The 13,179-nt window shown below is 42.6% G+C and overlaps 1 non-coding gene across 1 annotated transcript; it reads left to right on the top strand.

Moving 5' to 3' along the window:
• Positions 1–11,245: 11,245 nt before the first annotated feature.
• LOC126670814 (small nucleolar RNA R71) lies at positions 11,246–11,352 on the top strand. Its single transcript, XR_007638810.1, has one exon. It is a non-coding gene; the product is annotated as a small nucleolar RNA R71 (small nucleolar RNA).
• Positions 11,353–13,179: the final 1,827 nt, after the last annotated feature.

Below are 13,179 nucleotides of genomic sequence, written 5' to 3' on the forward strand. Positions count from 1 at the left end.
GCAGGCCTCTTTCCTTTTCTCTTAGCAGCTCGAGCAGCTTGTGTAGAAGTGTCATGACTGGGTTCCCCTGCACCTTGCTGTTCAACCGAGGCTTGTTCTGTTGCAGAATAGGCTCCACTTAGGTGTACGCCAGACTCTCCTGTTGGGGCCTGCTCTCCAGTTCCAAACTCCCCACCTGGAACCTCCCCTGCATCTGGTGCTTCTCCCCCTGTTTCATCCCCTGCAGCTCTTGCTTCTGGCTGAGTGTCACCCCCACATGCAGCTTGGTCATTGTCCTTTTTGCACGTCCGTTTGTTGTGGCCAAATCGGTTACATTCACTGCATTTAACCTTCTGAAGCCCCTTACGTCCTAACTTTGCCCTCTTTGCATGGGCCTCCTGTACAGTCTGTTCATGTTGCTGCTCTAGCTCTTCCGCTTCCTTTCGTCTTACCGTCGATTTTCTACCCCGCTTCTTTGTTTGCACAGGCGAGGGAGGAACTATGATATGGAATGGATTTGGATCGGTTTCCCACATATCAGCCCCATTCAAAGGGTTGATAACATAGCTGTACACTTTTTGGTAGGTGGCTTTTGTGTAGCAGTCGTCCACATAGTTCTCTGGGACCTCATTGTTCTCATAAATACAGGGGCATGCGTGAACGCATGGAATCCCAGTGAGGTCCCAACGCCTACATGTGCAAGTCCTTTCATCCAAATTTACCACGAACTGACCTCCGGGACCTATAACTTGCACTTGAGGACTGCCGGCAGGGTGTGCGGTGTAATTCCAACCCTCTTCAATTATCTTGTCCAGTTTTTTCCTAATTTTAGGGCACAACCGCGAATTAATCTTGCTCCCAAAAATCTGTTTGTCATGGATCCGCCTCATCAGCTGAGTCCTAATCATTTCAAACATCGTCAAGATAGGTCTCGTCCTCGAAGTCAGTACATATTTATTGAAGGCCTTGTTGAGAAAAAACCCAACTTGTAATAAAGTGGACCTAAGTCCGAGTTATCGATCCCACAAGGAGTGAATTCAAGAGTGATTATCAATGAGAGTGAACTTAGTTGCTATTCAATTCGTTTAGCAAGAGAATAAATGTTTTTCTTAATTAACCAATCAACCAATTACTAAAAACTTATGCTAATTTAGGAATTAACAAATTACTAATTTAAAGAACCGAGTAAATACTATAATAATAAACGAAATTCAAGTGATAAAGAGGTTTGGGAGCTAATAATCCTCTTAGGTCATGCAATCAAGGGTATCGGGTTTAGGGTTCTAAACGAGGGCCGAGCGTTCTAAGATCGCAACTCCCGCTCTCTCGAGCCTCTAAGAGCTACAAAACCACGACTAATCGAGTTTAACCTACTCTCGTAGCACTAAACGCAATTAGAGGCAATTAACAAATAAATCACAACTCATAGGCCACCTAATTACTAACCCACTCTCATGGTGTTACTAATTAAGTCTCTAATTAATCAAATCCAACTAATAAACCCTCTCTCAAGGTGAGAATTAATTTAAGAACAATACTTAGGTAGCTAATCTAAGCAAGCTTTAGGTTCCTTAATTAGAGTAATCAACACAACCCCAAAACCCTAACCCAATCATACACAACTAAGATTCAAATTAACCCCCAAACATGGGGTTTAGCCAACCATGGTGAAGATAACAGAAATTACTAATTTATCAACAAATATTAAACATCTATTGCTATTCATAATGAGTAAAAGACAATTACCTTAAGTAGAGCTTGTGTGTAAATAATAGTATTCACTAGATAATGAAGCTTGAAATAGTAATAAGACTTGTAGAAGAAGAAAAATCATAAAGGAAACCAAAATCTGGAAATTACTTCATAAGAACAATAAGAACAATTGTAGATCTACAAAAGGAAATAAAAAGTACTATATTTGGATTCCAAATAAAAGTGTAGTGTGTTTCACCCTAAAAACATAAAAGGCCTTATATAGCCAAGCCAAAAGAGGCTAAATGACAAATCCACTAGTACAAAGGTTTGACCAAAAGGGGAAAATGGGCCCACTAGCACACGGATCCAAAAAGATTTTCTTCTCCAGGTTTCCTTCATGTCTCGATCGAGAAGCCTTTGTGAGGATGCTTCTCGATCGAGACCCTATTTTTAGGTAGCTCTCGGCTTCTTTTGGAGACCTTGGTCTCGATCGAGAAGCTTAGAACAGGGGCCTTCTCGATCGAGACCTGCATAAAGAGTGGCTTCTCGATTTGAAAGCCTTGTCTCGATAGAGACCTTTGGTAAACCTTGGGTCTCTTTCAATCTTGCGTCCTAGCTTCCGTCTTCTAGATTTCTTTGATACTTCGCCCTTTATTGATCAAAAACCTTCATAATCGCTCCGATTACCTGAAATTGCACGCACACGTAATAAGGCATACAATTGCTTTAAAAACGCATATAAAACGTTCGAAGCGATGCTAAAAAGACTCGAACCGATAGGAGTATTCCACTCCTATCAAACCTCCTCACACTAAACTCTTGCTTGTCCTCAAGTAAGAAGAATTTCTCACAAAACAACTATGGAACAAAATCTTAGCAACAACTATACTCCCAATTTATGAACACGCAAATGCAACATCTAGTGTCAACAACTCACGAATCATGCAAACAAATGAGGAATGCAATGGCCAAGACATGAGGAATATGGCACTTTGAACAATTCAAAAAGTTTAATAAATCTTTCAATTGGCACTTACGAGAGCACTATCATTTAAGGGACATGCGATATGTTGGTCAACTTAAAACATGAGCACCATGTCAATCACCCAAGAGCATTAAACACGAGCACAATTATTTCTCACATGATTTCTCTCTTTCGCACAAGTGTTTAAGGTAAGAAAATGCAACACACAATCACGGAATTCCCATAAGTTTGCTCATAGTCCTAGACTCCACTACTAGCTCGGTAATTGATAATTATCATATGGACTTGTAAGGGTTGTAACGTGGCCAAGGTTCGGGGACGGTTTAAGTTGATATGTAGGCTAAAAACTTGACTTGAAACTAGGTGATACTCTATCATCGGCCTTAGGTTAGCTTGGAATTTTAGCACATTTGAACTCTTATTGTCCTCTAATGCCCTTATTTCTTTTCTCTTCTTGCTTTTCTATCTCTTTTTTTTTTTTTTTTTTATAAACTTTATTTATTCTTTCTTTGTTTTGTTTTCTCTTTTCTTCTTAGGCATAGACTTTCGGCTTTTAAACTCGAGTTCAATCTATCTTGTTTCGTCAAGCTTCTATATTAACCTCCTCACACTAGTTTTCCAAGTCAAGTTTTGGGTGTTTTTAAGCGGAAATGGAGAATAGGATTGCTTAGGTGACAATGGTGATATCAACAAAAACAAGGTTTTAGGCTCAAGCTTGTGTTTCTAGAGGTACAATGGTAGGCTTTTAAAGTGGGCTCTAAAACAATGGTTACTCCTAATGCCATATTCATCTAATCATCAATTACTCAACATTGCAATTTTGAATGGACACCGAGCAAATTCTAGGAATTCTCGGCAAAAAGACACTCACAATAATCTATTAGGCTCAAAAGTGCTCACATACAAAGTGGTGTTGTGCTCAAATGCTTAAATCAAATGAGTTCATGCCAATGTATGTTCATATTCAAAGCGACACAACAATATTCCAATCAAGGTCACACATCATGAATCCGCATCAAGTATCTCGGTCATGCCTAAAGATCATACAATTGTAAAACTTGCCCTAATGCCAACTCAACATGTCTAATTCCATTGCATTTCATTAAGCAAGCATGAACCGTAAATTGTTTAATTAGATAAAAACATTTAAACATTCATAAACCGGGAGATAATACTTGCTTTGACGAATTTTCTAAATTTGCACGGATTATCATTCCATAATCGAGATTTGATTTCAAACAAGAGGTCACGGAGGTGACTCACAAACTAAAACAACTATCACAAACTAAAACAAACTAGACTCACAAGACTCGACATAAAGCGATAAAAGCAATAAAATAACACACACTAAAACGAGATACAATCTTTGCCAACCCTCCTCACACTATTTCAAGCTTAGCCCCTAAGCAAGAAATAAAACAAAAACAAGCAAAATTGTATGAGTTGAGTTAGAAGGATGCAAATCTCGATTTAGTCGAACTCCGGAGGCTCGGGAGAAGGTGAAGGAGTATCAATCCAAATGTCGCCCGTGCCGTTCACATAGTCACGGAAATCGCGCCCATGGCGGTTCACTTTCGCTTTCAAACGCTCGTGATAATACTCCATCTTGCGCCACATTTTCCTTTGATCCTCCATAAACTGAGTTTGCGTCGCCATGAATTGGCGTTGTTCTTCATAGAACCCCATTGGTGGACCGTGACCCATGTGTGCATCCGCCGGAACCCCTTCGCCTTGGTTGCTTGATTCGACCGGTTCTTTCCCCGCTCTTCTCGATCTCGGAGGTGGTTGTGGTGGCTCCGGTGGTGCCTCTCCCGGATATTCCGCCTCTTCCCCAAATTGCGCTTTGTAAGCCGCCACAACTCCATGCTCCTTTATCCATTTCTTTCTTTGATAGTAAGGCAACATGTTGTCTTCCTTTGCATAACCGGCTTTCTCCAAGTGATCGGAGTCGAGCTTCCTAGCCGGAATCGGAGTGAAGTTCGCAAAGGCTTCATCGGAAACCCCCAACATTAAAGCAATCCGAGTTACCAACCAACCAAAACCAAGTTTGGTATCATCATTCGGCACATCCCTCAAATTCATGATCAACCGACACGCCATATTCAACTTGTAGGCCTCCACTTCCGGATGCATAATCGCATTCATCATAAGAACTTCGGTTTCTCCTATCTTGTTGTACTCATGCCTTCCGCCAAAAGTGTGCCCCACCCATTTCAAAATAATCACAAGGATAGAATCCTTCACATCAACCATTTTGGCCGTTTTGGCCTTGTAGCCCTCCATTCCCGACGCTTCCAACCAAACGTCTCCATAGCTAAATTCCTTTGGATTGTCTTTGAGTCCCGTAGTTGGCAACCCAAACTCCGCTTGTAGCATCTCCATTGTCAACACATACTCCACACCTAGGAGCCGAAAATGGAGTGTCAAATTGTCTTCACCTTGAGCTCGAAGCGTGGTGAAGAATTCCCATGTTAACTCTTCGTATCCGGTGGTTGTGCATGCCGCCAATTTGTACAATCCAAGAATGTCAAAATATTGTCTAACCCGAGTGCGTATCTCTAGCACAAGCATGGAATGCCAATCAATGATGAACGGAATGGCAAAGACCCGCTCCTTGATTTTCTTGAATCGCTCTCCTTCCTCCACCGAATGGATTTGGAATGGAGAATCGTATTGTCTTGTGAGGGCCGCCGGAGTGGTAGTACCGACAACTCTTGACCCGGAGGCGGTTGTCTTCTTCCTTGAACGGATTGGTTGATGGCGTGGTGGTGGTGGTGGTGGTGGTTCAAGTTCCTTGGTGGGGAGATTAGCGGAGCTCTTTTTCGACGTTCCGGTTTTTCCCATGTTGATTTGTTGCACAAAGGGTGTTTGAATTTGTGTTTGCTTTGATTTTTGGTGGTGGTTTGAGGGGTGCTCTTGTGGTGGCCGAATTTCTCAAGGGATGAATAATGGTGGATATGGTTTTTGGTAAAAGGGGAAAGCTTTTTAAAGAAGAAGAAGAGGTGGGTGTGTATTTATGGCAAAGTCATTTGTTTGAAATGGATGTGTGGGATTTTGACAACTCATCAATCCATGTACCTTGTGCTTCTTGTGAATGGCCGAGATCATGCCACCTCAGCAATCCATGTGCTTCTCTTTTGTGTCTCTTGGAAATTGCATACTTTGACTGAAGTCAAAAGGGCTTCTCGATCGAGACCTACCTGGGAAAGGAGTCTCGATCGAGACCCTATTTTAGGCATGCTCTCGGCTTCTCAAAGGGAGTAAGGTCTCGATCGAGAAGCCTAATCCCATGAGCTTCTCGATCGAGACCAGGGCAAAATCTGTGCCATGGTTTCTCAATTCAATCCTACACACCACAACGAAAAACAAATACCCCGGCATTATCTTGAATATAAAACGATAACTGACGAAGAAACTAACAAAAACAAAACTAAATTTAAATTAAACAAGGGAAATGAATAAACACAAATAAAACTAACCTCTCGGGAATGCCTCCCGAGTGCGCTTTTTAAGGTCGAAAGCTCGACCATCAAACAATGAACTCAAGTAGGAGTAGTGAAAGATATCTCATCTTCCACTCGGTTCGTTAAGGGCCCGAGATACGGCTTACACCGGTGCCCATTAACTTTGAAGGTCTCGCCTTTAGAGTTCTCTAATTCGACCGCTCCATGACTCGCCACATGCTTGATCTTGAATGGACCACTCCATCGGGATTTGAGCTTACCCGGAAACAACCGCAAACGAGAGTTATAGAGAAGGACAAATGCACCAACCTCGAGCACCTTGGGGGCAATATGGGCGTCATGCCATTGCTTCGTTTTTTCTTTGTAAAGCTTGGCATTTTCATATGCCATGAATCGGAATTCATCCAACTCATTCAATTGAAGCAATCTCTTTTCCCCCGCCTTCTTGAAGTCAAAGTTTAACTTCTTAATAGCCCAATACGCTCTGTGCTCGAGCTCTAGAGGAAGATGACACGCCTTCCCATAAACAATACGGAATGGTGACATACCGAGTGGAGTCTTGTAGGCCGTCCGATATGCCCACAATGCGTCATCCAACTTCAAGGACCAATCTTTCCGGGATCCATTCACCGTCTTCTCGAGAATTCTTTTCAGCTCACGGTTCGAAACCTCAACTTGGCCACTCGTTTGGGGGTGATAAGGTGTGGCGACCCGGTGATGCACATTATACTTCCTCATAAGAGCTTGAAATTGCCGATTGCAAAAATGCGAACCACCGTCACTAATAACCACTCTAGGAGTCCCAAACCGATTCACTAGCCGCTTAAGAAAACTCAACACCACTTTAGCATCATTAGTGGGCAAAGCCTCCGCTTCTACCCATTTCGAAACATAATCCACGCATACCAAAATGTATTGGTTTTTGAATGAAACCGGAAAAGGCCCCATGAAATCTATACCCCATACATCAAATATTTCCACTTCTTGAACCGAGGTCAAAGGCATCTCATCTCTCTTCGAGATATTGCCGACACGTTGGCACCGATCACAATGGTCAACAAACTCCTTGGCATCACGAAACAAAGTTGGCCAAAAGAACCCGCTCTCAAGCACTCTAGCGGCGGTTCTTGCCGAACCATAATGTCCGGTCTCATGACATGAACTCAAAATGGGCATCATTTCTCCCAAAGCCACACATCGTCTCAACATCCCATCCCCACAAATTTTAAACAAGTAGGGTTCATTCCATAAATACCTCTTAACATCGGATAAAAACTTCTTCCGTTGATGCGATGTCAAGTCCGGAGGCATGACTTCCGATGAGAGATAATTGGCGAGATCGGCATACCACGGTGTTTCTACTTCCCGAATCATCATAAGTGTTTCATCCGGAAACCGCTCATTAATCTCCATACCGATAGGAATCGGCTCCGGGTTTTCAAATCTTGATAAGTGGTCCGCTACCACATTCTCCGTGCCCTTTTTATCCCGGATTTCTATGTCAAACTCTTGCATCAAAAGTATCCAGCGAATAAGTCTTGGCTTGGCGTCTTGCTTAGTAAAAAGATATCTCAAAGCGGCATGGTCGGTGTAAATGATGGACTTTGATCCAAGCAAGTATTGCCGAAATTTATCCAAGGCAAAAACTACCGCTAACATCTCTTTTTCGGTAGTAGTGTAGTTGAGTTGTGCCCCCGCCATCGTCCGGCTAGCGTAGTAAATCACATGCACCCGCTTGTCCTTTCTTTGCCCCAACACGCAACCCAATGCTTGGTCACTAGCATCACACATTAGCTCAAAAGGCAAACTCCAATCCGGAGATGAAATAATGGGAGCGGTCACAAGTGCCGATTTTAGCTTCTCAAAAGCATCTTGACAATCCTTTGTGAAGTCAAACGACGCATCTTTTACTAGCAAACTTGTCAATGGTCGAGCAATCGACGAGAAATCTTTAATGAAGCGCCGGTAAAAACCCGCGTGGCCCAAAAATGCCCGAACTCCTTTGACCGTAGTCGGAGCGACTAATTTTTCAATAACCGCTGTTTTTGCCCTATCCACTTCAATTCCCGCCTCCGATATCCTATGCCCGAGTACAATGCCTTCATCCACCATGAAGTGGCACTTTTCCCAATTCAGCACTAAATTTGTCTCCACACATCGTGCTAAAACCCGCCTTAGATTCGCTAAACAACCATCGAACGAATCGCCAAACACGGAGAAGTCATCCATGAACACCTCCATAATATCTTCAATCATATCGTTGAAGATTGAGGTCATACACCTTTGAAATGTGGCGGGTGCGTTGCATAGTCCGAAGGGCATTCGCCGGTATGCAAAGGTACCGTAGGGGCATGTGAAGGTCGTCTTCTCTTGATCTTCCGGAAGGATTAAGATTTGATTGTAACCGGAGTACCCATCAAGGAAACAATAAAACTTGTGTCCCGCTACCCTTTCCAACATTTGATCAATAAATGGTAGCGGAAAATGATCTTTTCGGGTTACCTCATTGAGCTTTCGATAATCGATGCATACACGCCAACCGGTTACCGTCCGTGTGGAGATTTGCTCTCCTTTTTCACCTTCCACCATCGTCATACCGCCCTTTTTAGGAACACATTGAATGGGACTAACCCACTCACTATCCGAAATTGGGTAGATTATTCCGGCGTCGAGGAGCTTGACGATCTCTTTGTGCACTACCTCCTTCATATTCGGATTCAATCTTCGTTGCCTTTGAGCCGACTTCTTTGACTCGTCTTCGAGATTAATCTTATGCATCACAATTTGAGGACTTATTCCTCGAATGTCGGAGATTTGCCAACCCATTGCTAACATGTGCTCTTTCACCACTTGCACAACCTTCCTTTCTTGATCCTTAGAGAGCTTGTTCGAGATGATTATCGGCAAGGTCTCGTTCTCCCCAATAAAAGTATACCGGAGGTGCGGCGGTAGCGGCTTCATTTCAACTTTCGGGGGCAATTCCGAGGATGGTGGAGTCACACCATTCTTTTTGTTCAAATTTTCCGGCTTAGGTTCCTCTTCCTCGGTGTATTCATCATCCACAACCCCGGAATGAAACGTGACACTAGCAACACTTGGAAGTTCTGCTTTCATAATCTCAGAGGAGGTCTTGATCGAGACACAGGAGTCTCTATCGAGACCAGGCATAATTTTGCCTTGTCTCGATAGAGAAGCTTCAGTCTCGATCGAGACCAGTGGTCCTCTGAGATACCGAGAGCAGCTCTTTTTTGGGTCTTGATCGAGAAGCATAGATGGTGGGGCTTCTCGATCGAGACCTGCCTCTGAATACCCAAAATCATCGAATTTCCTTGTAACTCCCCGGTTTAATGAATCCATATTTTCCTTCAACTGATCCTCCACAATTTCATCAACCAAATCAATCCTCATGCAATCTTCCTCCTCGATGGCATTCCGCATCACTCTCTTCATATCAAACTCCACACATTCCTCATCAATTCTTAAGGTGAGCTTGCCGGCATGAACATCGATGAGAGCACGCCCGGTGTTCATGAAAGGGCGACCAAGGATCATAGGGCACTCTTTATCTACCGCATAGTCTAGGATCACAAAATCCACCGGAAAGATGAATTTGTCCACTTTGACGAGTACATCTTCCACTATCCCATACGGCTTCTTGAGAGAGTGATCGGCAAGTTGCAATACCATCGAGGTGCGTTTTACCGGTTGATCACCAAACAAGGACCTAAAAAGAAACAATGGCATCAAATTAATACTTGCCCCAAGATCACACAAACAATTTATAGCATTCATATTTCCTATGGTACAAGGTATAGAAAAACTCCCTGGATCCTTAAGCTTTGTTGGTAGGTTGCTTTGGATTATAGAACTACAATTTTCCGTGAGCGGTATTGTCCCACCTTGCTCCCAACTACGCTTGTTCATAATTATGTCTTTCAAGAATTTTGCATATTGGGGCATCTCCCTTAGTGCGTCCGCCAAGCTTAGATTAATTTGCAACTTCTTGAAAATCTCAAGGAACTTATGAAACTTTTCGTTCCCTTGAGATTTCCTTAACCGGCTTGGAAACGGAACCGGTGGTACAAACGGTGGCGGCGGCGGTGGCCTCACATAAGGCTCTTCCACCTCGATAACCACCTCCTCACATTCCTTTGGCAACTCTTGACTTGAACTTGCTATGTCAATCACAACTTGAGGCTCATCCTCCTCAACAACTTGTCTCTTTCCATTGGCTTTCTCAAGGTTTCTCCCGCTTCGGAGCTCTACCGCCTTAACATGCTCTCTAGGATTGTTCTCCGTAGTAGACGGCAATCCCCCTTGTTGTCTACCTTGAAGCGAAATTGCCATTTGAGAAATTTGAGTTTCCAAATGATGAATGGTAGAAGCTTGATTCTTCTCCCTTTGCTCCATTTTTTCTAGCTTCTCTAGCACCTTGGAAAGCACATTTCCCTCATCCGTATTCTTTTGTTGTTGGAATCCCGGAGGGTGTTGAGGTCTACCACCATAGTTGTTTCCTTGCCCTTGATGGTTAGGATAAGGGCCTTGATAAGGACCTTGTTGTTGGGGCCTATTTCCTCCTTGGAAACTAGGACCCGCTTGTTGATTTGCTTGCACATTGCCTTGGCCATCTTGATTCCTCCATCCGAAGTTAGGATGATTTCTCCATCCCGGATTATAGGTGTTCGAGTAAGGATCATTCCCTTGGCGTTGACCTCCCACATAATTCACTTGTTCGCTCCAAGCTTGACCCGTGGCATAGCACTCATTACTTCCATGATTGAAATCTCCACAATGCTCACAACCTACTTGAACATATGCAACCGGAGCATTCCGTGGACCCACTTGCTTCTTCAAGGCATCAACTTGACTTTGTAAAGAGGCATTCATGGCTTTTATTGCTTCAAACTCCTTGGATTGGTCAAGTGTCATTAATGCCTTTTGAGCCGGTGGTCTTCTCCTTTCCGAGGACCAAGTGCTACTCACCATAGCCAATTTTTCAATCAACTCATTAGCCTCATCAAGCGTCTTTTGCATCAAAGAACCTCCCGCGGCCGAATCAATGGTAGATCTTGTGATCTCACCCAAACCATTATAGAATATTTGAAGCACATGTTCCCTTACAAGCCGATGATGAGGTACGTGCCTTTGGAGATCCTTGAACCTCTCCCAAGTTTCATAGAGAGATTCCCCCTCATATTGGTAATAATCAATGATGTCCTTTGTCAACTTCGCGGTTCTCCCCATCGGAAAGTACTTGTGAAGGAAAACTTGAGCAAGATCCCGCCAATTGTGGATAGATGCATTAGGAAGTGATCGAAGCCACAAGCTAGCCTTGTCTCTTAATGAGAACGGAAACATTCGAAGCTTGATTTGATCGGAGGTGACATTATGGAGCTTGAATGTGTCCAACACTCCCAAGAACTTGGCTATGTGTTCATTCGGATCCTCACTTGGTAAACCAAAGAATTGGCACCGATTCTCTAGGAGTTGAATCGTGCTAGGCTTGATCTCAAAAGTAGCCGCGGTGACCGGTCTTGCAAAACACCCATAGGTAGCATTATCCACATCCGGGAGAAAGAAATCCCCCAAAGTTTGTCTTTGTGCTTGATGGCCTTGAACTTGAGGGTGATTGTCCCCTTGTTGCTCTTCCTCATAGTTATCATCCCCACGTTCCATGATAACGGGTATACGATTTTCCCTTCTCACACTTCTTTCAAATCTCCCGAGGTTGTCTTGAAAAGGTTCTAGTGGAAGATTGGCCCTTCGTGTATTGTGCATACACTATAGTTAATCTCCTACACAAACAACAACAAGCAAACCACGCGTAAATCCGGAAAGAAGCAAAAACAACAAAAGTGATAAAAAACAGAAAATAAAGCTAACTCGACCGAACAATAACTAATTTCAATCAATCAATAAACACTCGTCACTCCCCGGCAACGGCGCCAAAAACTTGTTGAGAAAAAACCCAACTTGTAATAAAGTGGACCTAAGTCCGAGTTATCGATCCCACAAGGAGTGAATTCAAGAGTGATTATCAATGAGAGTGAACTTAGTTGCTATTCAATTCGTTTAGCAAGAGAATAAATGTTTTTCTTAATTAACCAATCAACCAATTACTAAAAACTTATGCTAATTTAGGAATTAACAAATTACTAATTTAAAGAACCGAGTAAATACTATAATAATAAACGAAATTCAAGTGATAAAGAGGTTTGGGAGCTAATAATCCTCTTAGGTCATGCAATCAAGGGTATCGGGTTTAGGGTTCTAAACGAGGGCCGAGCGTTCTAAGATCGCAACTCCCGCTCTCTCGAGCCTCTAAGAGCTACAAAACCACGACTAATCGAGTTTAACCTACTCTCGTAGCACTAAACGCAATTAGAGGCAATTAACAAATAAATCACAACTCATAGGCCACCTAATTACTAACCCACTCTCATGGTGTTACTAATTAAGTCTCTAATTAATCAAATCCAACTAATAAACCCTCTCTCAAGGTGAGAATTAATTTAAGAACAATACTTAGGTAGCTAATCTAAGCAAGCTTTAGGTTCCTTAATTAGAGTAATCAACACAACCCCAAAACCCTAACCCAATCATACACAACTAAGATTCAAATTAACCCCCAAACATGGGGTTTAGCCAACCATGGTGAAGATAACAGAAATTACTAATTTATCAACAAATATTAAACATCTATTGCTATTCATAATGAGTAAAAGACAATTACCTTAAGTAGAGCTTGTGTGTAAATAATAGTATTCACTAGATAATGAAGCTTGAAATAGTAATAAGACTTGTAGAAGAAGAAAAATCATAAAGGAAACCAAAATCTGGAAATTACTTCATAAGAACAATAAGAACAATTGTAGATCTACAAAAGGAAATAAAAAGTACTATATTTGGATTCCAAATAAAAGTGTAGTGTGTTTCACCCTAAAAACATAAAAGGCCTTATATAGCCAAGCCAAAAGAGGCTAAATGACAAATCCACTAGTACAAAGGTTTGACCAAAAGGGGAAAATGGGCCCACTAGCACACGGATCCAAAAAG

The sequence above is a fragment of the Mercurialis annua genome, linkage group LG2 (genome assembly GCF_937616625.2).
Source record: "Mercurialis annua linkage group LG2, ddMerAnnu1.2, whole genome shotgun sequence".
Taxonomy (NCBI): Eukaryota; Viridiplantae; Streptophyta; class Magnoliopsida; order Malpighiales; family Euphorbiaceae; genus Mercurialis; species Mercurialis annua.